Source organism: Peromyscus leucopus, chromosome 6, assembly GCF_004664715.2.
Source record: "Peromyscus leucopus breed LL Stock chromosome 6, UCI_PerLeu_2.1, whole genome shotgun sequence".
NCBI lineage: Eukaryota > Metazoa > Chordata > Mammalia > Rodentia > Cricetidae > Peromyscus > Peromyscus leucopus.
The window spans coordinates 33,748,334-33,775,238 of NC_051068.1; the positions used below are offsets into that span (position 1 = coordinate 33,748,334).

The window sequence follows — 26,905 nt, forward strand, 5'->3', positions numbered from 1 at the left end:
AATCAGAAACCTACGAAAGTAAATAAAAGACAACAGAGAACACAATAGCAAAGACATGTTCTGTGGGTTAGGGCTCCTTAGTCTCCCGAAACAAGCTTTCTGGGTGGTTTCCTGCATGCTGACCCTTGGCTCCCTTAGTAGAACACACCTGAAAAACTATAGTCCCAGGCACAAGCAAACACATGTGTTGTCAGGGCCTGGAGAGGTGACTCAGGGTCTTGTAAGAGCACTGGCTGCTCTTCCAGAGGACTCACAAGTGTCTGTAACTCCAGTTCCATGGGATCCAATGCCCTTTTCTGATTTTCTCAGGCACCAAGTCCTCATGTGGTATACATACCTACATACACATAGGCAAACATCAAAGCTAATTAAAAAAAAATGAATTGTCACATCTTTTGACAACTCATGGGGAAGACAAGTATCAAAACAGTTTGCATTTCCATGACTCCAACAGTATTACTTCATAGAATTGTGTAATGATTTTTATAAATCATTTCTGGAAGAAAATTTGGCACCTTAACATGCATGATGATGGCATTCTTCATGAATGACTGACCATCAGAGAAAATCATGAGAATGGTCCTTGGCGGAAATAAAATTTCCCCAAATCAGTCTCGTGACTTTGCCTCCTTCCACTTTTTGCAAGAAAGAACTTCACGCATGCTGCCTTCGAGCTCCTAAAGGGAAAACATGGGCTTTAGCGGTTAAAAATTCAGTTCCTCAAGCAATGGCAACCCCAATTTCCTGATCTCTTTGAACGGTGAATAGCACTGTGGACAGTTGTCTTAACACTATCATCATTCCTTGGTGTACTTTCTGATGCTAATTTCAAAAGAGTACTTTCTTGTCTTCTTGAACGGAGCAGGAAAACTAAAGTCCAAATGAGCAAATCCATTTGAGTGTAAATTCCTTTGGCCTCACTGACCTGCTCTTTAAGGACTTACAGTTTACCCAAATGATGTCACTCTATTTGTAACTGAACAACGTCAATAGACTGCTAATGATATTCGTTTAGATAGACTTCAGTTTGTGGGTGTTTTTTTTTTTTATTATAATTGCTGATCATTTTGTGTGTCACGAGCTCAGCAATCGATACTCACACACACTGCAGAAGAGGTGGGTTTGTGATCAATGGCCCTTCCTTCCAGGGAAACACAGCCAAACAGAGCAAGCACTGACATGCACTCTGTGATTCTCAATCGTTTCCCTTTTTCTTTTCTTTACATTTTTTTTCTATTTTGTTTTTATTGTGGACTCATAGCCATCTTTCTTCAGGGAAAAATAACAAATTAGGGGGGACTAGTAAAATATCTGCCTCTGACATCATGATAAAAATGATATCTGCTATGAAGAAGAACCCTAAGAGAGGGGTGTGGGGGTGATTGAAAGTGTTTTCCTTGATTGGTGGTCCCCCCCCAACACACACCCAAGCATCTTTAAAGGTGTCTTAAGGACCTACACTCATCACAGCCTGTAGGACTTAGTTTTTAACTGAAACGTTCCCCAATCATTGTCAGTTAGCTCCACTTTCGATTTTTATACATTTACTGATCATTGAGAAGACAGGTTTCGTGAAGAATTAAAAATGATAATTTCAGATGTATCACATAAAGCAGATCTCTGTCTCTGTGTCTCTGTCTCTGTCTCTCTGTCTCTCTCTCTCTGTGTGTGTGTGTGTGTGTGTGTGTGTGTGTGTGTGTGTTTCCTTTTCTTGTTTGGAACAAAGTGGGTTTAGATTTATTCTAAAGTTCATTGACATGTCTACAGATACATGTGTTTTGCATATTTTATAAAACCCAGTGTTTAATGCCAAGAAAAGAAAACTACCTTGAAAATGTTGACACGTATTTGTGAGGAACTGTAAAAGACATTCAGGGAAGGAAGGGAATTAGTTACTCTGTTATTCATCCGGTTTTCTGGAGCAGGTTTGTTTAGTGTGTTGTAAAGACCTCAGTATTTTTCGAGAGGGAGGTCTATGCTCCCTCATAATGAGAATAGGGGTCATGCTGACCCATGAGAAGAGCAGTTAGCTAGGGAGAAAAAAAATTGACAATTACAAACAGCATTTTGAAAAGAAAAACAAAACAAAACATCCGGCCCTTCATTCCAGTGAATAAGCCAACAAATGCTCCTCACTCTGTTATTGCCCTTTACAAAACAAAAAAACAAAAACAAAAAACAAACAAACAAAACAAAACAAAACACCCTCGACTCATCTGAACTTCAGAAACATGGAACACTGGAGAAACTTTAAAGGAAATGCTTGCTGCTGGGATGCCGACAGGCAAGGGAGGAGCTCGCAAAGTGCTTCTAAAAGAAACCCAGAAGCAGCAGAGGGCTGGGAGGAGGCTGCGGTTGGTCGGCAAATGCACTGTCAAGTTTTCTCCTGAATCTTGCGGTCATGACCACTCAAGGGTCCTGAATGCGACAAGCTACGAGCAGTTTCCGACCGCTGTACTGTGATCTTATTTTTGTGTGTGAATGCTACACAGACTGACCCGGAGATAAGCTGTATCTTGAAATCTCCAGGTAAGTGTTAGACATGCTGAGTCCAGTGACCTGCGCACCAGCATACTCACAAGCAGCCACCAGGACCTCCTGCTCCCAGGCTGCTACGTGATTTGGGATTAAGTATATGGAAAACTTGCTGGTTTCCTGTTCCAGCTGTTTAGAGAGAGCTGGGTAGGAGTGGAGAGGACCCTGTGGCTTGTCATTTATTTATTGCCACTGTCTGGATTGTTGACAGTAGTGGCAAGCCACGTCCCTGCACTTACTAGCAAGGGAAGTGTGACACCTTGAGGACAGGAGAGGGGGTGCCAGGAGCCCGGGGCAGCAAACGGAGTTGCAGGGGCTGGGTTGGGGGACGGGGCGGAGAGAGAATTTGTCCCATCGGTTGACCTGCGGCATGGGTGTTTGCTTACTATGGTGGGAACAGAGCTTTCCAGTGTTGGGTCCTTTTGCTAAGTGAAGTTCTGCACCCCTGCGGGGCCCCACCAAAGCCCAGATATGTGTCTGCCAGGCATCCTAGACCTAGGGGTCGGTCCTGGTCACCTACTTAGGTGTGTGGCAGCGACAGAGTGTGGCGAATCACCCTGTCCACTGGCTGACCTGTAGCGATGCTCCCCGGGTGGCGCGTCCCTGTGTATGTGGGTCCTTTCCACCCGCTCTTGGAGAGGTGCGTGGGATGCGCATCCGCGGCTGTCGGGCCGACCCAGGGTGGGTGAGGGCGGTCCTCCAGGCTTCTCTGTGGCCACCTTGGGAACGCAACTTTGCCAGGGGGTAGGGTAGGAGGAGAGCATCAGAGCTGGGCGGGTGAGGCTGTAGTCTTGGGCACCCCGCCCCCTCCCGGGCCGCCCCTCCCCCGCGCCCCTGCTCTGGCTCTCCAGCATCCTCACTCCGCCCAGTTCCGTGCCAGCTGCGTGGGCTCCGGCTTCGTGCGGGTTTTTTTCCCCTTGGAATGCTCCAAAACTCGGCAGCGACTACGGAAACCCCATCGGAACTGACCGGCTGCGCTAGCACGGGGCGCAGCACTGGTGCCGCGCGCCAACCGAGCCCACCGCAGTCACTTCAACCACCGGATTGCAACTTTGCAGGTAAGAGAGGGTGCAGCCTCCGCGCTCCAGACGCTGGCCTCGCAACTGGGATACTGGTTAAGTTTCCCGAGCCTCCTGGGAAGCAGGCTCCCTCTCGGGAGGCGGGCATCTCTGAGGGGTTACGAGTCACCAGGGTGCAGCAGCTTGGTTGCTTTTTAAGGTTTGGGGAAAGGCTTTTGCGAAGCTTTCTTTTGGATGACCGGTTGAGGGGGAGTTTTGGGGGGTGCTCCCAGGCTCTCTCTGCATCGCATTGTAAGGCAGGGGTGAGGGCGAGGAGCGAACCCCTGGTGTGACTTACATGGTAAACAAAGGATCAGCCTCTACACCAAAGGATCAGCCTCTACACCCGCGGTGCTGGGAGCTAGGTGGTTACGTTCAGCCTCCCAAGCTTTAGGAGAGGATGGAAATGGCACGGTCCTTAGGCACACACTGTGAGCCCTCACGGCTCTCCAGCAGGCACCGAGGCTGAGGGCACGAAGAGAGTACAGCGATCGCTGTTCTGTGGGTCCATTCCCCTCTGCGTCATTTTCCTTCTGTGTCAGGCAGCAAAAGCACTTTTACGCATGTGGTGGGACCAGGGTTGGTGGTTCCTACTTCACCTGGCAACCGAGATTCCATCTGAGCCAGGGGCCCTGCTTGCTACCTAAGGAGATAGGTTGGATCCATGGCGCAACTTGTTGTTTCCAGCTGCGAACTCAGCTGCCTTTTGTGACTCCAGGGCGGGGGGTGGGGGGGGCGGATTGGAGAGAGCTGGGCAGAGGGACTGATGATCTCCTCACTGTGTCCAGTGTTCTCCAGGCACTGTGGCGTGTCCCTGTTGTAGACACGGTTTCTCAGGGGAGCCCTACCCATTAAATTCCGCTGCTATAAAATCCTAGCGAGTTACTTACGGAGTAAGAAATCAAGCCAAGGGAGTGGGAACGGGGAGAAGCTTGCGCTGTGCCTTTAAAATGAAATTTAGAACAGACTTGTAAAACAGAATAAAATAAACCACATAGAATGACTATGCTGGCTTTTCTATCGTAGTTATCACAACGCAAAGCTCTTAAAAATTCTTTAAGGAGAATAAAAGATTTAGCCGAGGATTTTTTTTTTTTTTTAAGATTCAGACACTGAGAGTAGGAGTTGGTGGCGATGTTAACCGTGTTACGATTTACTATTTAAAGTTATATTTGTGACGCCTACTTCTGTTCCTCTGGACAGTAAATCAGGAAACATCAAGTATTTAAGAGAAACAGAGTAGTAAGACATAGGGGTAATTCTGTCCGAAATTCAGAACTAGGATCAAAATTGGGGTTGACATGGTTGACGTGAATGGAGCTTTTTTACAATCTGCGAATAGTGCGATTGTTTGCGGGGGTGGGGTGGGGGGGTCAATCAGTCTTGAGAGGGCAAGGTAAATGGGCATTTATCAAGGGATTTGTGGTTGTCTTGGACTAATGAAGGGTAGGACAGGTGGAGGGAGAGTGCCCTGGTATGGTTTCTGAGTAAGACTGTAGTGCGCAGCTCTGCCCTGCCTGAATGTTGATCAGAGTCTCGACACAGACAGGCCCGAGGAAAGATAGACTTAGGCCAAGAAAGGCAGAGTTAGAAAACTAACAGGTTGATGAGAGTAATACATCCGAGTTGCCTCATATTCCTCTGAGTAGATGTAGTATGATGAAAAGATTTGCAAGTCTGAACTTTGAGAAGTTTATCAGTTAGATCTGAAAAGAGCATTCACATTCTATTCGCAGTCTATCTATTTAGACTGGACAGAAAGCAAACAGCTCTTTGGCTAGATGTGCCAAGCATGGATGGCCTTTGTGCAAATCTCTGATCTTAAGAAATGAAGTACATTTCAATTTTCCTCTTTATACCTATTCTCAAAGAAAAGAGAGGGACTAGATTTACAATCTTATATTGTTTATTCTTGTGTTGAATTTATTTCTAGAAGGCCAATCAAAATGTGTAAAGTGGCTACTTTAATTATCAAAATAGTAACAGGTCAAATAGCTTTCCACAGGACAGAGTCTGAATCAGTTTGTGCTTTATGGAGACTGGCAATCCAGAAGCTGTCTGCTTACCCCTTCTGTTCAGGGAACCTTTGAAGGGTGTTCTTATTTAGTGTACATACTTCAAACTCAGAGAGCCATATCCATCCAAACAGCTAAACACCTACCTGGTCCAACACCCTCATCCAGAAGACAGAGCACAGTAAGCTTCCAGCAGCAACTCATGGCGTATGAACTACTGTTTATAGTGGATGTAAAAGGCAGATGGCTGTTTTTCAGTTCTCAGTGGCTGTGTCTACAGATAGGTGCGGTGAAGTGCATGACATTAAAACTTTACTTGAAGCAATTAGCCTTAAACACCACTGTTCCTGAACTGAAGGGGAGAAGCAGAAACTATATATAGACAGTCATTGTATTTTGGGCACAATCATTAATTTTTTATGATACAAAAATAGTAAACGTTTCTGGTCATCCAGGCAAATACTATCAACTTACTATATTTTAAACCGGATCCGTGTCTGAAGAGCTACAGTCCCCGAAAGAGTCTGCTTGTTCCCTCTCTGAATTAAAATAAAACCTCTATGTTTTTGAAAGTACTCTATTTTCATTCCCTCACGTTTAATCTCCAGAATAACTTGTATCAATTCAATAAATTAGCGTTCTATTTATCAACCAAAGATTAAAATGAGGTCCCATTTTTACATAGTGGATATACTATGGCAAAGATAAAGATAGGCATACATATACTCAATAATAAACTTTTAAATAACAGTGCTCTGAGAAACCAGAGATTTTGTAAAATAAAGATGGACACACGAGAGAACCAGAGTAGTCACTAGGAACATAAACTACCGCTGAATGCTTTCGTTTGAAAATGTCAGATTTTTTTTTTTAACAGGCTGGGTGAATGGGAGTAACAGGCTGTTACATTTCCTTCTAATATCATCAGTGCCAGACAGTTAGGAGCTCAGATTCCAACGTACATCTTGTCCTAAATTGTGTTGCCTGAGCTAACTAGAAACTGATGCCAGTGACTTATTTAATTCCCATCCAATACCATGTGCTTTTATTAAAATGACTCTTATGAAAACGGCAGCTGTGAAAACCCCGGTTGTGTTCTGTCCATCCCCCGCCCCTGTAAACACTCACTTGGATGTTTATTTCCCTCTCGTTACAGTGATGACTTACGTTCTCCTTCCGAAGCTTTTGGTTTCTCACCCTTTCTCATGCACAGCTTCAGTATTTCAGGAGAGTGGAGGTATTCTTTGTAACTCAGACAGACACAACACGCCTGTGCTTTTTAAATGAACACAGATTCAGACCTGACCGTGGAGAACTTTCCTACAACAGTTATGACAACCACAAAATAACCTAGGGACAGAGACAGACATTTAGGAAGAGTCATCTAGAAAACTGAAAGGTAAAGATACTTCTATTGGCAGTATGTTTACCTTAAAATGATCTCAGTCCATGAACTATTTGGTAAAAGCAATGAAGTGTTTAAACCTTTTAAATGTCCCTGTGATGTGTCTGGCTGTTCAGCTTAAGTAGGGTAGGAAGGATGGCAATCAAACTACTTGATCTATTATTGTAGCGGAATGTTACACAGTATTCCTTCCGACATTAGTTTTCTGTACAACACAACAGTGTCACAGAATGATGGCTTCCTAAGATATAATAACCTGGGCATAGTTTTATGCTCCAAACTGGAATAAATTTAAAATTAATTTAGATAGTAATATAAAAATATGCCTTTATCTAGCACAAGGCATTCTCTTTGAGAAATAATAATTGCAGTAAAAATTAATAATAAATATTAATTAAATATTGCCCATAGTCTGCTCTTATCTTTTCGAAGTATGTTGAAGAAGTTACCCTAATTAACTCCTTTGAGCCAGTAAGAAGAAGAGTGGGTGTTTATTTCCGACAGAGGACAGGAGAGACAGAGAAGGGAGGAGCCAGTAGTTCTGGCCAGTCACTCATTACCTTCCCTTCCGCTTAGAATTTGAAGTGTGGTCACTTTTTAGCAACTTGGAAAAGGTGAACTGCTCAAGCATCATAGTTTAACTCTGTGGTGAATCAGTGTGTTGGGAAAAAAATCCTATGTATACCTGTCACCTAAGCACACTGGAGGCTGGGGTAGAAGGGTTCTGCGTTCAGGAGCAGCCGGGGCCACAGAGGGACAGCTTGTGAAAAACGAAACAAGACAACAACCAAAATAAAATAGAAAACAACCCAATGGAAACACACAAAGAACAGCAAAACACCCCTGAAAAATAAGAATTACATTTTTACATAGTTCCTAAAGTTGAATCGTATTTTCCCAACTGTTTCTTTCTTTCAAGTTTCACGTACTATAACATGGGAATCAAACGTCTGTTCCTTTCACCGGGACAGAATTAGACACAGCATCCCTGAAGCAGAGCGGGAGCTGAGCTGCTCAGATCACACAGGCTGCCTTTCTGTGTCCCGACTGCCGCACCTCGACCCCGGGGCTTTGCTCTAACCCCATGTTACACACACACTCAGCCCAACCACGGACGGACGCTGCTCAGGCACCCTGATTCCAGTCGTATTCCTGAACATATATGTAATACACACGGGGAAGGAAGTTCACGTACATGAATAAAATTCTAGGTTGCACATTTTTCGAAGCAATGAGAAGAGCTTCTTAGATGAGTTTTCCTCCAAAACCCACCACGTCTTTAGCGATTGATAGCATTCCTTTGTGGAAAAACAGTCCAGGCAAGATATGTTAGATTTATATTCCATTTATCAATCTTATATAAAGTGTTAAGACTTTATATTTATTTTGTTTTTGAAATTTTAACTAATTATTTCATGACCCTTGGTATTTGACATCCCAGAAGATACTTAACAGTTGGTAAGACATTTTAGTACATATGACATGGTGTTTTTAAGTGGATACATGCATTTGAAATATTATATACAAAATCCAATTGGCATTGCACTGAAAGAGAACATCTTTGAATGGACATCATATTAATATGACACTCAACCCTGAAGTACTACCCACCTACACACATATTTACTGCCTACTTGTAGATGGATAATTGAATAAGCAGATGAGTTGCACGTGGGTTCCTGAATTTTCGGGCAGAGTTTCCTATGTCTAGAATAACTTTTCCTTTTGTTTCCTGGAAGACTTTTCTCCCATCACTGGATCCTTCTTTACCTTCTTTGACTCTAGAAGTTTTGTCCCGATGTCTCAAGTATAAACACAGGCAAAGCTTGTTAGATGTGCCTTGCAGGTGCGTAAAGGCCTGTCTGTCTGTGGAACTAGACAGTAAACACCTTTAAAAGTGAAAATGATGTTTCAAAGTATGTGAATTTTCCACAGAATTCGATTTCTATAGATATTGTGCTTTTGCAGTTGAGCAGAGTTCATTTTTTACACTTTCATTATGTCATACTTGTGACAGATGACTTTTCGCATACTTACTTAATGAAGCCAACTTATAATAACATTCCCCTTATATACATGTGTGGTGAATGCCACACAGTTTTTTACGTTAAAAAATAATTTTCCAGTTGTCATTCAACAGAGATAGCATTCAGTCACCTAGTTGTTGGGGAGGGCCCATCATCATGGGATTCCTACAGCTGATCGTCAGTTACTTCGACTCAAATGCTGCTGTGCTAGAATTCCTGAAGTTTTCCGTCCACTGTGCTATGAGGGGAGAAGTCAGAAATGAGAGAGCCCAGACACAGCTGTTCCCAGGAATGCACGCTGAACCGAAAGAAGCCATAGCTTCCATCCATGATTATATTTAGCAAATTAAGTTGAAAGTTCATGTCCTAAATTTGACAGAACATGATGAACCATTGTAGGCGGTATGAGTTTGCCATTTGGTCTTTTTACTTGAACTTAGGAAACTACAAATCAAAGGTTAGTTCCTTCAGAATCAGTGGGCTAGGCTGCTCAATATTCATTTTTTTTTTGAATGAGTCAAATCAATATGTAAGGATTGATTTCTGTGTTTTCTCTGTTCCACTCAGCCTCTTTCTTTTAAAGCCTTTGTCTGTAGTAACTGGTCACAGAGCAGTGTGAATTCTCAAACTGCAATGGAAAGATGAGCCAAGAGGCTTAGTGTGTGCACAGGGGCCACAGGGTAGAGAACTCATTGCAGGGTTCCCTACTGTCACCATGGTGAGCAGCTTGTTAGGCAAAAGTGTTGCTCATGCTGAAAAGAAGGAAAGATGAAGCCCCAAAGACCACACCGAAAGCCCCACATTGGACGCTCCTCTGTAGCCACGTAGTTGGACAAGTACATCTGGGTCATATTGAATTTCACCTATCACCCAATAACTACAGAAATGTATACACACATGCACACATCATATATTTATGTATTTTTATGTACACACACACATGTGTATGTATTACATAAGAAGTAATACAGGAGAGACATGCTCTGAAGATGAAGGCACTTGTCACCAATGACCTGAATTGTCCCCCTGGGACCTACATGACTCTAGTAGCTGTCCTCTGACGTCTACATACATGTTGTGATGTGTGTACTAAGAAATACACATAAACACACAAAATAAATACATTTAATAAAAATTTAAAAGGCCTATAGTGAATGGATTTTTTTTTTAAAGTAATGAAGTGTAGGAGCCCGCTCTTATACCTTGTCAGAATTTTTCTTTTCTGTGATCTATGCAGCGCACTCAGAGTGCCACCTGTAAGGAAGGCTCTCATGGCCTCTAAAATTAAGGAGAGGGAACATTTACAGCTAGACCTCTCTGTATGTGCTGTGCAAAATGGAAACGTTGGCAGAGAGGAAGGGTTTGTTTGTTTATCTGGTTCATTTTAACCTCACAGCTTAACGTTTGGATTTGCAGCGTGCTGGCACTTGGAGAGCTGAGCTGCGTTTTCATTTAGCACTCCAGCACGTTCCTGGAACAAAGTGAGCCAGCAAATGATTTTGCCCTTTCATGAATAAAAGACGCTTTAATGAAAAAATATTTCATTATAATGGTACTTATGATAAATATCTTTCCATCGTGTGAAAACATCAATAGCTTCAACCTGAAAAGTAAGAGCTGCCTTGCATTCTGCGTGGACTTTGCAGTGAAACACTGAACCAGAACTCAAAACCTAACTGGATAAAATCCTCAAGTGCTTTCATTTCGGGGTTTGCATTGCTATCGTTGAAAATTTTGTACAATTATATGGAGAAAGTTACTCCCCTGTAGCATAATGGTCATAATTATTCACAAAATACAGAAGACTCATTTCAAATGATAGTATCTTAGTCTCTGATTTAAAAAAAAAAAAAGAATATCTGCAAAGAAAATGTATAACCCATTGAGAAAAACAGACTGAGTGTTTGAAATGATCCATTGTTGGGTAACATAGATAAATAGAGAGCCAAAGCAGGACTTGTTTCAGTGTCTTTAAAGGAAGTTTTTCACTGTATGAATTATTTTCTTATATGGATCTAGAGGCAAGCTAAGATCCTCCATATATATATATTATATACATATATATGTATATAATATACATATATATGATAGGATTATGAGTCAAGTATTGAAAGTGATTAATGAATTTTATTTGTAAAGCAGATTCTTTATCTTTTCCTTGTATCAGTGCTCTTGGGACTTGTGGATTTGTTGGATAATTTTAACCCTAGTGAAGTAAGTAGACAGTTGAATCAGAGACAGTGCTGTCCGAAGGATTCCATGTACTCTTAACTCATCTGTAACGTTTGATACCATCTATTGCATGTGCTCTGTGTGCTCTGCCTGTGGATGGGGATTTTCCGTTTTCTAGCTGGTCCTGGGATTCAGATACTTAGAGAGCAGCACACAGAGCTGCCAGCATAACTGCATGCTCTCTACAGCCTCGACCATGCCAGGCCTTTCCATATATGAGATGTGACGAAGCTTTATGCTTATGAACTCTTAGAAAATTGTTGTAAGGTCATCCTGACAGATTACTGATGTTGACGTACTGCTGATATTGGTGTTATTGATCATAGGAAATACTTTATTTTTACAAGTTTAAAATTTTAATTTCTACATATACAATAAATGCATTCAAGTTATTTCCTTGACACCTTTAACAACATTGAGTGTTTGGTAATTATTTGAAGTGTAAATGTAAGATTAACCAATATAGAATATATATCTCTTTACCATTACTCCAGAATACATAAAATAAATTAGAATATCTTTTGAAAAATACATTTTCTATGTTGAACATCCAAATGTATTTTATATGGTGGAAGAAGTCCGAGCTTGACAGGTTTGTTCTACTTTTTAAAAAACAATTATTGGTGCCAGAAAGGTAGCTCAGTGGTTAGAGCACTGGCTGCTCTTGCAGAGGATCCAGGTTCATTTCCAAGCACCCACATTTGCTGTGGTAATCCTGCTCAGTACGAGAGGAACCGCAGGTTCAGACATTTGGTGTATGTGCTGGGCTGAGGAGCCAACGGGGTGAAGCTAACATCTGTGGGATTATGACTGAATGCCTCCAAGTCAGAATCCCGTGCCAACTGTAGACCAATTTCTAAACAGTCTTATTAAATAAGAAACACAGAGCCACATACAGAGGTATAAGCTGTAGAGATCAGAGCAATAGCCGCCAACTAACCTTAGCTCACCCCCTCACTGTAGCTTCCCAAGAAAGCTTCTTCCTGTCTAACCTGAGCCTTTATTGTCTTCCTGTTCTGCCTTCTCATTGGCTCTAAGCCCAGCCATATCATTTCCTCATCACTGCCTGTCTATACAGACCTCCAGGTCTCTATGGTTGGTACTGGGATTAAAGGCGTGTGTCACCACGCTTGGCTGTGTCCTTGAACACACAGAGACTCTGTCTGCCATGTGATCGGATTAAGGGCATGCTCTTACCACCGTCTGACTTCTGTTTTTGGCTTACTATGACCTCTGATCTACAGACAAACATTATTTATTAACATACAAATAAAATATCACATTTCAGCACAAATAAAATACCACCACACACATTAGCCTGTAACTGCAGACTCGGGGACTCTGGTGCCCTCTTCTGACCTCTACAGGCTCCTGCATGCACAGACACACTCAGGTCTATACACACACTTAAAATGAATAAATGAATATTTAAAAGAAAAACAATTATTAGTGTATCTGCTTCCTGTTTTGCTTTTATTTTTGGTGGGTATGAACTCCTTCCAGATACCCTGCCTTGTCTGGTTCTGCCGAGGGTTTTAGAGTTCTCTTTTGTGTATCTTTTAGTATGTATTGGCAATGAACTTTCTGGTTTTGATTATTGACTTTTTAAAGTATTTTCTCTCATGTTAAAAAATTATTTCAATTGGTTATAATGTCATGGACTGGAAACTCATTTCCTTTCCACACTTTTATGGAATTCAGTGCATACTTAATTCAGTCATTTCTGTAGAGAAGCCAGCTGTAATTTTCAATTATTTATTTTTTATGTGTTTTTATCTTTACTTTAGTTGTTTTACGTGTTTTCTCACTATGGTCTCACTACATAGTTCTGACTGTTCTGGAACTTACCATGTAGACCAGGCTGGCCTCCAACTCACAGAGAACTGCTTGCCTCTGCCTCCCAAGTGCTGGAATTAAAGGCTTCGGCCACCATACCCAGCCTAATTTTACTTCCTTTTTAAAAAGATTTTATGTGTATGAGTGTTTGCTGCATGTATGTCTGTGCACCACGTGCATGCAGTACCCTCAGAGGCCAGAAGAGGGCATCAGATGCCCCTGGATCTGGAATTACAAAGGGCTGTGAGCAATGCATCATGCCGGTGTTGGAACTGAACCCACGTCTTTGCAAGAACAGCCTGTCCCTTTAACTGCTGAGCACTCTCTCCAGCCACTAGCATTTTATTTCTATTAGTTATAAAATAATATGCCTTGTATTTCTTCTACTTAGTTCATAGAACATTATATAGTGTGATTTGATATATTTCAATGGTTTTTGAAAACTCAAGGCTATTATGTCTTCATATATAATTTTGTATCATCATTTATTTCTCCATTAAAGTAACAAAATGTTCATGTCCAAATTTTTGTACTCCATGACATGTTGCTAATATCCTTTAATTCTTCTTTTAATGTATTTCCTAACCATTTCTGCCTCTAGTGTCTTTCTCTGAGCGTTTTTATAGCCCTGTTTTCCCAAAGGACATTTCCCTTACACTCTGTTCCACCTTCAGTTAAACTCATTCCGTGCATCTCTCAGTTCATTGCTGAGTTTTAATTTCATGGTTTTCATTTGGTTACTCATACTTTGCAGCCTTCATAAGCATCCCCTCATAGTTTGCAGTCTTCATAAGTTTCTTCTCGTCTTATGACTATTCTTGAACCTCACCTGATATGTAGGTGTATTTTCGTAGGATGTTTCTTTCTTTTTAATTTTAAGATAAATGGATATGGTAGGGGGCTGGAGAGATGATTTAGTGATTAAGAACACTTACTGCTTTTGTAGAGGACTTGGGTTCAGTTCCCAGAACCCATATGGAGGCTCACAGCCATCTGTAACTCCAATTCCAGGTGACCCAATGCCCTCTTCTGGCCTCCATGAGCACTGCATGCACATGGAACACAGGCATACTGTGCTGGCTAGTTATAGGTCAACTTGGTACAAACTGTAAGTCATTTTAGAAGAAGGAACCTCATTTGTGAAAATGCCCCCACTAGCCTAGCTTGTGAGCAAGCCAATGTGCATTTTCTTCATTGATGATAGATGTGGGAGGCCTAGATCACTGTAGGTGGTGATCCTAGATGTTGTAAGAAACCAGGTTGAGCAAGTCACGGTAACAATCCACTAAGCAGCATTCTTCTTTGGCCTCTGCTTCCATTCCTGCCTTGAGTTCCTGTCCTTATTTCCCTGAGCTGTAGGAAGAAACAAACCCTTGCCTCCCCAAGTTGCTTTTGGTCATGGTGTTCCATCTCAGTGATAGAAACCCCTGCTAAGACAATGGGTATTGGAAAAATTGCAAAGCTTTTTCATCGTCCTCTAGAGAGGACGGTTCATCTTCTGTAATGGACCTACTGTGAGAGCGAGTCATTGTAATGCATGAATTTGGGTGGCTGGAGGCTCATGTTTGGACTTTTCAGTCCTGGTTTGCCTTAGTTACCATTTTCTAGAACGCAGTTTGCCTGAGCATTTTGCTATAGTTTCGTGAAGCCAGGTCTTCAGTGCAGGTTTGTGTAAGTAGCTTTCTCTTATTTTAGCGGCTACCTGGGGTGATAAATGCAGAACGAAGAGTTGTGTTGGGGCACAGTTTTAAAGCGGTTTCAATCCATTACTGATTGTGCTGGGATTTGGGTCTGTGCCGGAACACCACAGCGGGAACTTTGCAGCAGGGCCAACTGCTATGCTCATGTTCAAGAATAGAAACAGCAAGAGACTGGGTCCCCACACAGCCCTTCAAGGGAAGGCCCCAGTGACTCAGGGCCCCTCATTAGGTGTCATCTCTTAAAGATTTTTCTCTCAGCCAATAATACCTGGGACTGGGGACCAAACCTTTAACACAGAGGCTCTTAGAAGAGGCTAGGATGATAAATTCGGTCTCTTCTTCTCATTATCAAATTGATCACTGACCGCTCTCCTAAGTTCTTGTAGTTTTCTGTCTTCCTTCTTTTGCTGAAAAGCTTAAAAATTTAAATAAGCGTTTTAAGCAAAACCCACCGAGCGTCACACTTACTCCTGTTTATCTAGCATCTCACCAAGACGTGGGGGCATTTTTGTAGAAGGTCCTTCCCGCTGAGGTTTTCCTCCATCTAAGATGTTGGACCTGAAAGCCCCAGGTAAGTCAGAAACTCACTCTGCTTTTAGTTATGTTGTTTTTCATAATGTTTTCAGAAAAAAAGTTATTCCATCACCCCAGCACAGTCAGAAGCATCATTTTGTGTTGCTGTTGTTGTTTGTTTTTTTTAAAAACAAACTTTGATACTTATTTTAAAACATTAAGTTAAAATATCTAAAAGAAAAAATATATTCATATGATAAAATAATAGTTCATAATTTAACCCATAGAGATAACTACTGCAACAGCATTGATGATTTAGGATCATTAATCTGCCATGTTGGTTTAATTGTCACTGAAAGTAATGCCCTATATAAAAAGTCACCAACGCTTTGGCATTGAGAACTTAACAACCATTTGTACCTATTTTGAATTAAATAAGTCCTGAGTGCAGCCATATTAATGGAGCACAAATAAGTTCTAAGTAATAGCTCTCTTGTGGAAAGCAAGCACATCACTGACTGAGCAAAACGTAGAGGCAATAGAGACGTAGCAATTACATTTCTTTGTTACTGAGTCAAGATTTTAGAGGCCTGTTACATTGCAAGTAATCTTCCCTTGAAATAAATACAAAAGCATGGGAAAGTGCTAGGAATCACTGCTCTTTGTGGTGCATTGGTTAAGGCTTGATGCAATGTATTTCTTGAAAGTGTTTCTACAGATAGACCAAACACTATATCAAAGGCAGATTAAAAGAGACTTTCCAAACCTGCCTATCAGACATCCACCCTGTTTCTACCTACAATATTTTTATTAAAACATATGAATAATATATGTACTATGTATATTAAATATGAATGCCATCCTGTTTATACTGTGTGCAGTGTGGATTGTCATTGACATGTTTGTTCATTGGTTATTGGTTTTAAATATAAAGTGTAGTTGCAATCTGCGACAAAGAGATATAATATTATGTAAAGGGGATACTGTCTTCCTAAAACACACTTTACCATGATTACATTTTGCACTGCATGGCCTCAGCTCAAAGCTGATGCAGTTAGGGTTTACACTTCATGGCCTCAGCTCAGTGTCGATGCAGTTAGAGTTTGGTTGGGAGTCTCAATATTCTAGACCTGGGTATACTAAGGGATACCACCACCACCCCATGCTCCTTCCAATTTAGTATATGACAAATTCAATGAAGCTCTTCTAGATGGTCTGTTTGGAGTTAGATCTTAGACTCATTGCTGGTTGATCACATCTATAATGCTCTTAACTTGTCATCAGCCTACAACATGATGTCTTGATTGAGCCTTAATCATTTGGAACAATGGGTGCCACCACACAAAGGAGCTGATTGCATGTCAGCAGCATAAACCTTGGAGACTCCAGGACAGATACAGGCTTTCTTTCCAGAGGGACCTCCTGGCTGTCAGCTCAGAGATTCATCCAAGTGGAGCAATTGCTGATTGACCTGGAATTGCAAGTCATTCTTCAGTGACTGGTTCCTGAGAAAGCAAGAGAGGACTGGGGATAACAAAGGAAAGAAGATAGGCAAGTTTGGAATCAGGAGGTCTTGCACAAGCTGATGGCTCATGCAAACAAGTGTATTAAGAACTACAGCATCTTATATGCTGTTTTCAGGGGGGAAAATGGGACAATGGGATGAAGTCAGTACTAAGCTAATCAAATGGTATCATGCTAAAAAGAACACAGGGTAGGTATCTCAGGTGCTTCACAGATCAAGCATAGAGTGGCATTGGGACTAGTAACTCTAGTCTCTTCAGTGAGGAAATGTCAGGTTCCCAGGAGTTGAAAATTTAGCTTCTTCAAAGTCCTGACCTCAACCTCAGACTGGACCTTGCCAAGTCTGCCACTGGGCAAGGACACAGGATGAGCATCCTCTTTGTCCTTTCCTCAGGGACTCTGAGAGAGCCTTGGATGATCCTGGTCCCCAACAGATTATTGTTCAGTAGTATTCCATGGTGTGGAAAAGCCATAGTTTCCATAACAGCTGTGGCACAACACTGGCAAGTTGGAAGCCACAATCATCAAAGAATCTCACTTTCCTCTTGAGTTTCTCTCCTCTTAGCATCCCAAATCTCATGGCTATATGCACAGCTTCCAGGGAACTTACAAGTTTCATCTAGGTTCTGGCAATGGTCCGAGGTGACATCTCAACCAGCTTCTTGTTATAAATTTGAGGGAGACAAGCACATTTCCCAAGAGATGGTGGGGCACCTTCTATGATCTAGGAAGCTTGCCTTCATGAGGCACCAAATTAGCAAACACTTTCTCCTCAGCCTTCAGAACTTCCAGCCTCTGTTATAGACAAATAAGAAACCTGAGGAACAGATTTCTGTGGCTTACAAACCATCTACTTAGTATTGGACCAATAATCAAATCTTTGTCTCCTTTCATTTTCAGATGTTTTAAACTTGATTCCTTTAAGGTTTGCTTTCTTATTTAAATTTTGCTTTGGCACCAGACCCAACAGTGAGAAATCACTAATCAGTTATCCATGCTTATATTTTTTTTTTCAATTAGTGATTATCGTATGAAGAAAATCATATTACATGTGTCCTTTTCAGACTTGTTTCCCTCCCTCAACATAGTGCTTGCGAGATTCACCTTAGGGCATTGTGGGTATCAAAGGTTGGTGTCTATCTTATGACTAGTATTGATTAGATAGACGAGCTTTAACCACTCACCCACTGGAGGATATTGGCTTACCTCCAGGTTTTATTTTTTTCTCCTGTCACCAATAAAGTTGGTGTAACCATCTGTGTGTGGGATATCTTTGTTTATCTGGGCTACCTGCCCAGTGTGTAAATATTGACTCATCATGTTTATGTCCTTAATAAAGTGCTATTTCTCTGAGTGTCACTCTACTTCAGAGTCCCACTATCCACACCTGAAGGATCTGGGATTCCCACCTCTTACCACAACCTTGGGGATTTTAAATTATTTTTAATTACAAATATTCAACCAGTAGTCCTTCAGTGTGGTATTAATTTGCATTTCTCCAATGGCTACTGATGTTAAACACCTCTCTATGTATCTTCTTGCCATATTGGATTCCATCTTCAGTTCAGTGTCTCCTTTTTCTAAATTCTTCATAAATCCCATGTACTAGTTTACTACAAGATGCATCTGAGAAATATTTTCAAGTATGTAATTTCCATTTTTCATCTTAAGATCCTAGGAAATGCATTAATTTTGGTGAAATCCAACTTACCACTTTTCCTACCCATATCAGCTTTTCTTCTTTTTCTTTCTATTTCTTTCCCCCTTTTCTTCAGTTTTTGGGATTGAATGTTAAACCCTGGATACACTAGGTGAGGCAAGCATTTTGCCACTGAGATACATTTACTTCTGTTGACATGCAGGTTTGTCATAAAATTATATGTATATAATATATATTATATATTATAATACATGTACACATACATATATTATAATACTATCCATATATATTTAATTTTACAGTATACATTTACTGTATGTATGTGTACACATATCCTTGTAGTACCAGGTACTGTATATGTTTACTACACACACACACACACACACACACACACACACACACACACACACACACACACACGTGCGTGCGCGCGCACACATATGTAATGTAGTACCAGGTACCTGACAGTAATGATGAAGCAGGATTAAATAATTGATGGACTTCTTCTAGAAACAGCCTATATTTCATTTAATTCAATTCAGATGTCGGAGTTTCCCCTGACATAACCCACCAACAGAGTTGCAGAAGAAAACACAAACATCAAAACACAGGAAGATGCATTTTATTTTCTGGTTGTAGAAATTCCGTTTAAGGTAAAATGTGTCTCTGAAAAGTCATCATTTAGACCTCACTAATAAAAATACAATATTTTAGACTCAAATGTAACTGCTTTGCAGTACATGTTTCCTTGGGAGGATGCGAGATCGTTATTGGTAGAATTCGATGGTTAGCAACAGCTGAGAGGTGTGGTAGCACCCTCACACACCTCAGTGGTTGCTCCTCACCATTAATTTGATTGAAGTTAGAACCACCTTGGCACACTTCTGGGTCTGTTGGTGAGGAAGTTTCCAGGAGGGCTTCACTGAGGAGAGAAGACCCATCCTGAATGAGGTTGGTGTCACTCCATGGGCTGGGATTCTAGACTATGTTAAAAGGAAAGGACCTAATGATTGCTAGCTCTCAGCTCCTTGATTCATTGAGATGTGAGGAGGCCCAGCTGTTTGCTCACCTGACCTCCCTTCACCACGGACTCTGTCACGTCTCCCCACTGTGAGGGAATGTACCCTCAGATCTAATGCCCTCTTCAGGCCTCCACAGGGCACTCCATGCATGTGGTACACAGACATACATGCAGACAAAATACCCATACACACAAACTATAAATATTAAGAAAAAAATTAAAGAATTTTTGTCAGGGAAGGACACAAGAGGGTAGGAAAAGTGGAATCAGAATGCATTATAAACACATGTGAATCGTCATAGAATAAACCTAACAAAAAGCCAGGTGGTGGTGGCACACACCTTTAATCCCAGCACTCAGGAGGCAGAGGCAGGTGGATCTCTGTGAGTTCAAGGCCCACCTGGGCTACAGAGTGAGTTCCAGGAAAGGCGCAAAGCTACACAGAGAAACCCTGTCTCGAACCCCCCCCCCCCACAAAAAAAAACTAGCAAAAAAAGCTATCAAAATGAGACAAAACATTTCTTTTTAAAAAGATATTTCTAGCTTTCTTCCTCTTCCTTTTAGAGACTTTAATTAAAAATATATTTGTGTGATTGGATGTGTCCCCTAGCTCACTAGTAGTTTTTTATTGTCTATGCTGATTTGTGTTGTTCGCACAGTGTGTGTGTGTGTGTGTGTGTGTGTGTGTGTGTGTGTGTGTGTGTGTGTTTGGTGCCCATGGAGGCCAGAGGCATTGGACCCCCTGGAGCTGGAGTTATGAGTCACTTAATGTGGGTGGTGGGTATGGACTTAGTTCCCTGGAAGACAGTGTGTGACCTAAATGCTGAGCGACCTCTCCTGCTCCCTGATTGGCATAAATTCTGTTGCTCTGGATTTAGGTAAGCACCCATCTCCCACACGAATCCCATCCCGTTTATGTTGCTTCTCATATATGTATTTTTCCATGCCCAGGATTTCAGTTTCATCCTTTCTGAACCCTTCTATGATTCTGCTTTCCTGTTCATTCATTTCCACTGTCTTGGATAAAGCTGTAACAATTTTGTGATCTTTTTGTTATTTCTGATTTTGATGAAATGATAATCATTGTAAATTTCATTTTGTTGGATGCTCCACATTTTTATGTCCTTGTAAGTAATTTTGAATTTTGTTCTGCGATGTACTTAAATTACAAAGAGCAAACTCCATCTCGCTGGGTCTTGATTTGATGATTTGACTTTGATTTGGCATATCACTGGGGGCAAGGGCTTAACTACATGCCACTACCACACCAGCATCTTCTTTGCACTTTGCCTTCAACCCAATGGATTATTGGGTTTTTCCACCCTTATAAGAAGGATCACACACCATCCCTGGCCCTGTGTGAATGCTGAATACTGCTCCTTCAAATACTCTTAGACAGTTCCACTCCCGGCCTCGGGTCATTCCTCATAGTCATGTGCTGGTTGTCGCTGCACTGGTGAGGGCTGTGCTGAACAGCAGGACTGGAGTCTCCTTTCCTTCTGTATGTCTGTCTCCCTCCTGGTGCAATAGATCTGTGATCTCCAGCCTGTTGCTGGTTCTCCCCAAATTCTCACTGTCATTCTCATTGACTAAGGGAGTCTGCCAGCCTTAGGAAGAGATGGTTCTTAATGTTCGTTTCTATGGACTTCTAATGGGATCCTATATGACTGGAGCAAGGTGTAATCTGGGTGGTGTGTACTGTGTCTCTGCTGCCTTGAGATAATGTCACATTTCTTGGGATAGTATGTCTGCATTGTGGGGGAATGTAGAAAATTATTATGGCAGTATTTTTATAGCATATAAATCAGTTACAAAGAAATCTTAAGAACTTTATCACGGATAAGTTTTTTGTTATTTCCTCATACTCAGATATGATATCTAAAAGATTTGTTGCAAAAATATTAAAACAGAAAGACCAGTAAATACTTTAATATTAGAATAAATTAAGGAAAGATCTTTTTTCTTTTAGCTAAGTTATTCAGGGTTATCACATTTCAATTACTCTGACATTGGTATTTACTTGGGGTGATAAGGGCTTACTCCAAGTCTTTTAAGGACTGACAACCCTTCCCATGTTGACCCTTTCTCCTCACTCTCTACACTGCTGGCATGATTCCATCAGTTCATCATTTCAAGTTTCAGGAATATCAGTATTCAAACATTAAATCCATACCAAGACTAACTGCTGTAAATGCTTAAGTTTTCCCCAAACCTGTTTTCTGGTAACAGAAAATTATATAAATTGCAAAATGTTATGTCAATTTTTAAAAATGTCCACATGATTTCCTGATTCTTATATCACCAGGATGGCGCTTGCAGGCAGAGTTCTTGGTGAGGTACTGAGCAGGAGGCTAGAGTGAGGCGTTGCTGGGGGGGGAGTGGAGGGGGGTGTGCCTCTGATGTCTACCTGTGAGGAAAGGGGAGAAGACAGGGAGCAGAGTGGCAGAAGCCATTTGCTCAGCCATGGAGCTGATTTCAGTGTAACCCGTGACCGTAATCAGGGTCCCGTGACTCAGAACGTGATAACTGGACTTGAAGCTGTGGTGGGAACCAGCCACTGTGGGGATGGTTCCACACGGCTGAGGCAATGCCTGGAGGAGCTGACAGCTCAAGGCTGTCTCTAGCCCAGAACTAAAGCAGTCAAGCTTTCGTTGAACAAGATCTGTGTGCATCAGAAGTCCACCAAAGTGTCTTCCCCAAACTGTTAGCTACTTACTTACCCTGAGCTCAGCAGGGGTATTGATTTGTTAATGAACTGTCTGCCTCTGTGCATTGGCTACTGCAATAGGTACCTTACTTCCCATTCCTCATGATTCACACAGCATCTACCTGTGCATCCTGAGGCAAATCTGCTAATGCTTTCCTTTTCTTTTCAGTTTCATTACAGATATTTTTTAAAGGGCCATGGCCTTTTCTCATTTCATCAAATCAGTTAAGTCAAACACCAAGGCTGTAATTTGGAAACCAAGCTTTGAATGTGTAGAGCATTATTTCCTTCCGAGTTGTGTTTGTTGCTTTCTTTCAATTCTGAAGAAAGAGAAATCCATCCGAGGAGAACAAAGGAGAGAGGTGTGAGAAAAATAAGGCTGTTTTTCCCTGTCGGAGAAAATGGCTCTGGGACCAGAGTGTCTAAAGTGTCTTTTGAAAAATAAGCCAAAATACAAAAAATTGAAATCAACCATTTGAAAATTTTAATTAACTGACACTCTCTTAATACAATGTTTGAGTTTTTAAAGCTTTTCATTCATCACCTTGTGGTAGGCACTTTTTTTCCTCCTGTAAAACAATTTCCCACTATTTCAGGAACAGAATTTACCCAAACAGAAACGACGACGAGGGCGCGTGGCCCATCCTGGTCAGAAGGAGAACACTTTCATTCCTTTCGCTCTTGATATGGCAGTGCCCGAGACTCTGCTGAGCTCGAGCCTAAGGGAACGGACTCCCCTTGTGCATTAGGACAGATACAAACCAGAGCCCTTTCCAGAATGAAATGCGCGTGGTAGAAGGAGAAGAACAAGTCCTCAGGAGCTTTGCTGGGTTTCATAGTGCTGTATTTTTGCTTAACAAGGATACTGAAGTTTGTGATTGTACTCAGGTACCAGTTCTAATTTCTCAATTACCTAGCTCATTGTTATTATTTAATTGAGGCTGAAAATGAATCTCTCTCTCCCCCTCCCTCCCTCCCCCCCTCTCCTCTCTCTCTCCCCTCCCTCCCTCCCCCCCTCCCTCTCTCTCTCTCTCTCTCTCTCTCTCTCTCCCCCCTCCCTCCCTCCCCCCCTCCCTCCCTCCCTCCCTCCCTCTCTCTCTCTCTCTCTCTCCCCCCCACTCTCTGTGTAAGCCAGAGGAGGACATTGTGCATCTCCTCCTTCTCTATCCTTCCCCAGCATATTCCTTTGAGGCAAGTTCTGTCCCTGAACTTGAGGTTCGAGTTACTCAGCTGGTTTGTTAGCCCTCAAACCCCGGCAATACTCCTGACTCCATCACACTCTCCGCAGTGCTGGGGTACAGGCACAGGCACGGGAGGGAGACTAGTTGGGTTTGTTAGGTGGGTGCTGGGGTCCAGTCTCAGGTCATCATAATTGTGAAACAAGTGCTCTTAACCACTGAGCAGCCTCTCTAGATGAGATACCTTTAAACATCTTATTTAGGGGTGCTATTTGTTCTTCTTATTTTTCTTTAAATCTGGAATGTTTGAGCAGGAATCAGTAACTCCTCTGTAGACACATCTCTAGTTCTGAGCATTGCTGGCAACCAGGAATGGGCTTGAAGCCTAAGCAGAATTGGTGTACATTATTGGCTTGGGTGTGGGGAGAGACAAGATGGGTGTTTAGATTATGAAATTTTCATCATCTTTGGAGATACAGCAGTAACCCTAGGCAGGTGGTTCTGCATGCTGTAAGAAAGCACTCTGAGAAAGCCATTGAGAACAAGCCAGTAAGCACACTCCTTCATGGCCTCTGCTTTAGTTCCTGCCCTCGGGTCCCTGTCTTGAGTTTCTACCTTGGCTTTGCTTGCTTGATGATGGATTGTATGTGGTGATATTTTGTTGTACTCCAATAAAGCTTGCCTGAGGGTCAGAGGACAGAGCCAGCCACTAGATTAAACACAGAGGTCAGGCAGTTGTGGCACACACCTTTGTCCTAGCACTTGGGAGGCGGAGATCCATCTGGATCTCTGTGAGTTCAAGGCCACACTGGGCTACATGAGATTGATCCAGTCTAGGAGAGAAACAGAACCAGGCAGTAGTGGCATACCTTTAACCCCATAACCCCAGTATTTGGGAAGCACACCCACCATTAGTCCCAGCACTAGGAAGGTTGAGACAGGAAGTGATATGGCTGGGTGGAGAAAGGCACATAAGGCTTGAGGAGACAGGAACTAGAGCCCTTTCGGCTGAGGATTCGTGGAGACAGGATCAGCTGAGGAGTTGGAGACATGAGAAGTGGCAGTGACTTGTTCCTTTGTCTCTCTGATCTTTCAACATTTACCCCAATATCTGGCTCTGGGTTTTTATTATAAGACCATCTAGGATTTGTGCTACAGTTGTGACCTGTAAGCCAAACAAACCTCAAACCTCAGCCCTTTTGAAGAACAGGGGGTTCGTTGCCTTGTCAGACTCAGTGCCTCGGAGCCCGAGAAGCTAATAGAGAAGGGCCAGAGCCCCTGGAACAGTGCCAGATGTGAGCCAGGACCTTTCTATACTTGTTACTCATAGAATGTTCACTCTCCGCACTTCTTAGATCCCTTTGAGGAGAACAGTGGTTAGAGTTATTCTGTTAATCTTTCATCTTTGCTTTGAAAGACAGCTCATCCCAGGTTAACAGTTTTGTATGCCCAACCACAAGTGTTTCCTCCCTTTTCACGGTCGCTGCACGCACTAGCTGGTGTAAGGGGAAGAACATCTGAGATATGGTGGATGTAGAATCTTGAATGTCCCCCAAACGCTTCCTGTCAAAGGCTTGGTCCAGCCTGTGGCACAGCTTGGAGGAGACAGAACTTTTAGGAGGTTGGGCCTCATGGGAGGGGTGTGTGTGTGTGTGTGTGTGTGTGTGTGTGTGTGTGTGTGTGTGTATACACACGTGCGCGCCTTTGGAGTGCATATCAGACCTTAAGCCTCACTTTCCAGCTCTCTGCCTCCTGGATGCCTTAGGTGAGATGGTTCCTCTGCCATGCATCTCCATGGTGCTGTGCCTTCTCTAGATGCTCCAGAGCAGCGGGAGCCATCTACTGCAGATGGAAACCAAGAGTCAAAACGAACATTTCATTCCTATGGGTTGTTTGCACCAGGTATTTTGCCACAGTGATGAAAACTAACACAGATAAATTAGTGTCATTCAGTTACCCAAGGAGTTAATAACTGTCGTGTATTAAATCCCTAGAATGTATGTTTGCTGTTGTATAGATTTGTGCTTTTTTTCTCCACCCTTTTTGAAATGAGGTCTCTCTGCATATTCCTGGCTGGCTTAGAACTTGCCGTGTAGACCAGGCAGGCCTTGAACTTACAGAGATCCACTTGCTTCTGCCTCCTGACTGCTGGGCTTAAGGTGCCCTGTGCCACCTCATCCAGCTTATTTGAGTTTCTCTATTAATGGTGGTGACTTGAAGACGGAAGGACCTTTGGAGAACAGTGACAAACATCAGAACGTGTGTCCGTTCTTTTATCTACCATACAGTAAAGCTACTTGGCGGTTTGAAGCGACACTGAAGTGACCAGATGTGAATCACACTGTGTCAAGTACTCTCCGTGACAGCAGCGGTGTCTTTTGAACACTGAAGAGCAGCAGAGAGCAGGGTGAAGTCCCCAGGGTCTGGGGGCCACACTACCTTGGTTCCAGTCCAGCTCCATCTTACCATTTGTGTGGCCGCAGGGAAACACTTGACTCTAACAGCATGTGTCTCTGCATCTGTGTGGTACTTAAACACTGCTGCCACGCGTGGAGTGAGTAACACGGGATGATCTATGTGAAGAACTGGCAGCGTGCCCAGCACATACTAAGATCTAGCGAGGATTTGCATGCACTGTTGTGGTTCTCTGGAAGTTTCTCATCCATTCCCTCAAGCACTGATCTTGTTGGGGACGAGGATAGTTCAGTAGTTCCGAACACTGGTTGCTCTTTCACAGGCTCTGGGTTCAATTCCCAGAACCCACATGGTGGCCCATAATCATCCATAACGCCAGGGGACTCTGATGGCATTGCATGCTTGTGTTGAACAGACACACATTGCAGGCAAAATAGTCATACCCATAAAATAAAAAACAAAAATTAAAAAAAAAAGAACTAAGCCTATTCCTGCACGTGTTAAGTATATCTACAACATCTGGGCCATCACAAATGCTACTCTTTGCATTTACCTTTCTACATAGTTATGACATGTTTGGCTTTTGGTTCACTTCCTTGGGAGTGACACTCAGCTAGAACACGTTGAAATCCAAGATTGATAAGATGAACGTGAGGATGGTCTTCACAGTGCCTGTTCACACATCCTTAGGTGTTTCTGCCAGGGTTATTCCTAGCCCTGGAGCCTTAGTTTGACCTGCTTGCCATGCCTGAGCTGTGGTCCTTTTGGGGGATGAGCCCTTTTTCTACATGACAGTCTGGTTAGCCAGTTACATTACAGTTAGCCACTGTTACATAGCAATGGGGTTCATTGGGGTCCTGTTAATTTTCTTGTTACTACCCCCCCCACACACACATACTATGAAGCACAGGTTTCCTCAAAGCAGGTGACATGTCTGCTTAATCTCTTACTACAGTCTTTCAGAATTTTATAAGACAGCTGCTAACTACTCAGTGTGCATGCATCGACTGGATAATTGGAGACAGTTTCCTTCTAATAGAATGTTGAATGCCACCTATATATTAGGTTTTTCACTTTTT

The 26,905-nt window shown here is 42.4% G+C and overlaps 1 protein-coding gene across 4 annotated transcripts in view; it reads left to right on the top strand.

Moving 5' to 3' along the window:
- The first annotated feature begins 3,028 nt into the window (after nt 1-3,028).
- Nucleotides 3,029-26,905, top strand: part of Trpc4 (transient receptor potential cation channel subfamily C member 4) — a 176,981-nt gene continuing 153,104 nt past the window's right edge. For 3 of the 4 annotated variants that reach the window (XM_028873358.2, XM_028873357.2, XM_028873360.2), the window contains exon 1: nt 3,029-3,593. The gene's annotated coding sequence lies outside the window, so the exon portion shown is untranslated. The remainder of the gene's footprint in view (nt 3,594-26,905) is intronic. The other variant, XM_028873361.2, reaches the window with a different exon arrangement.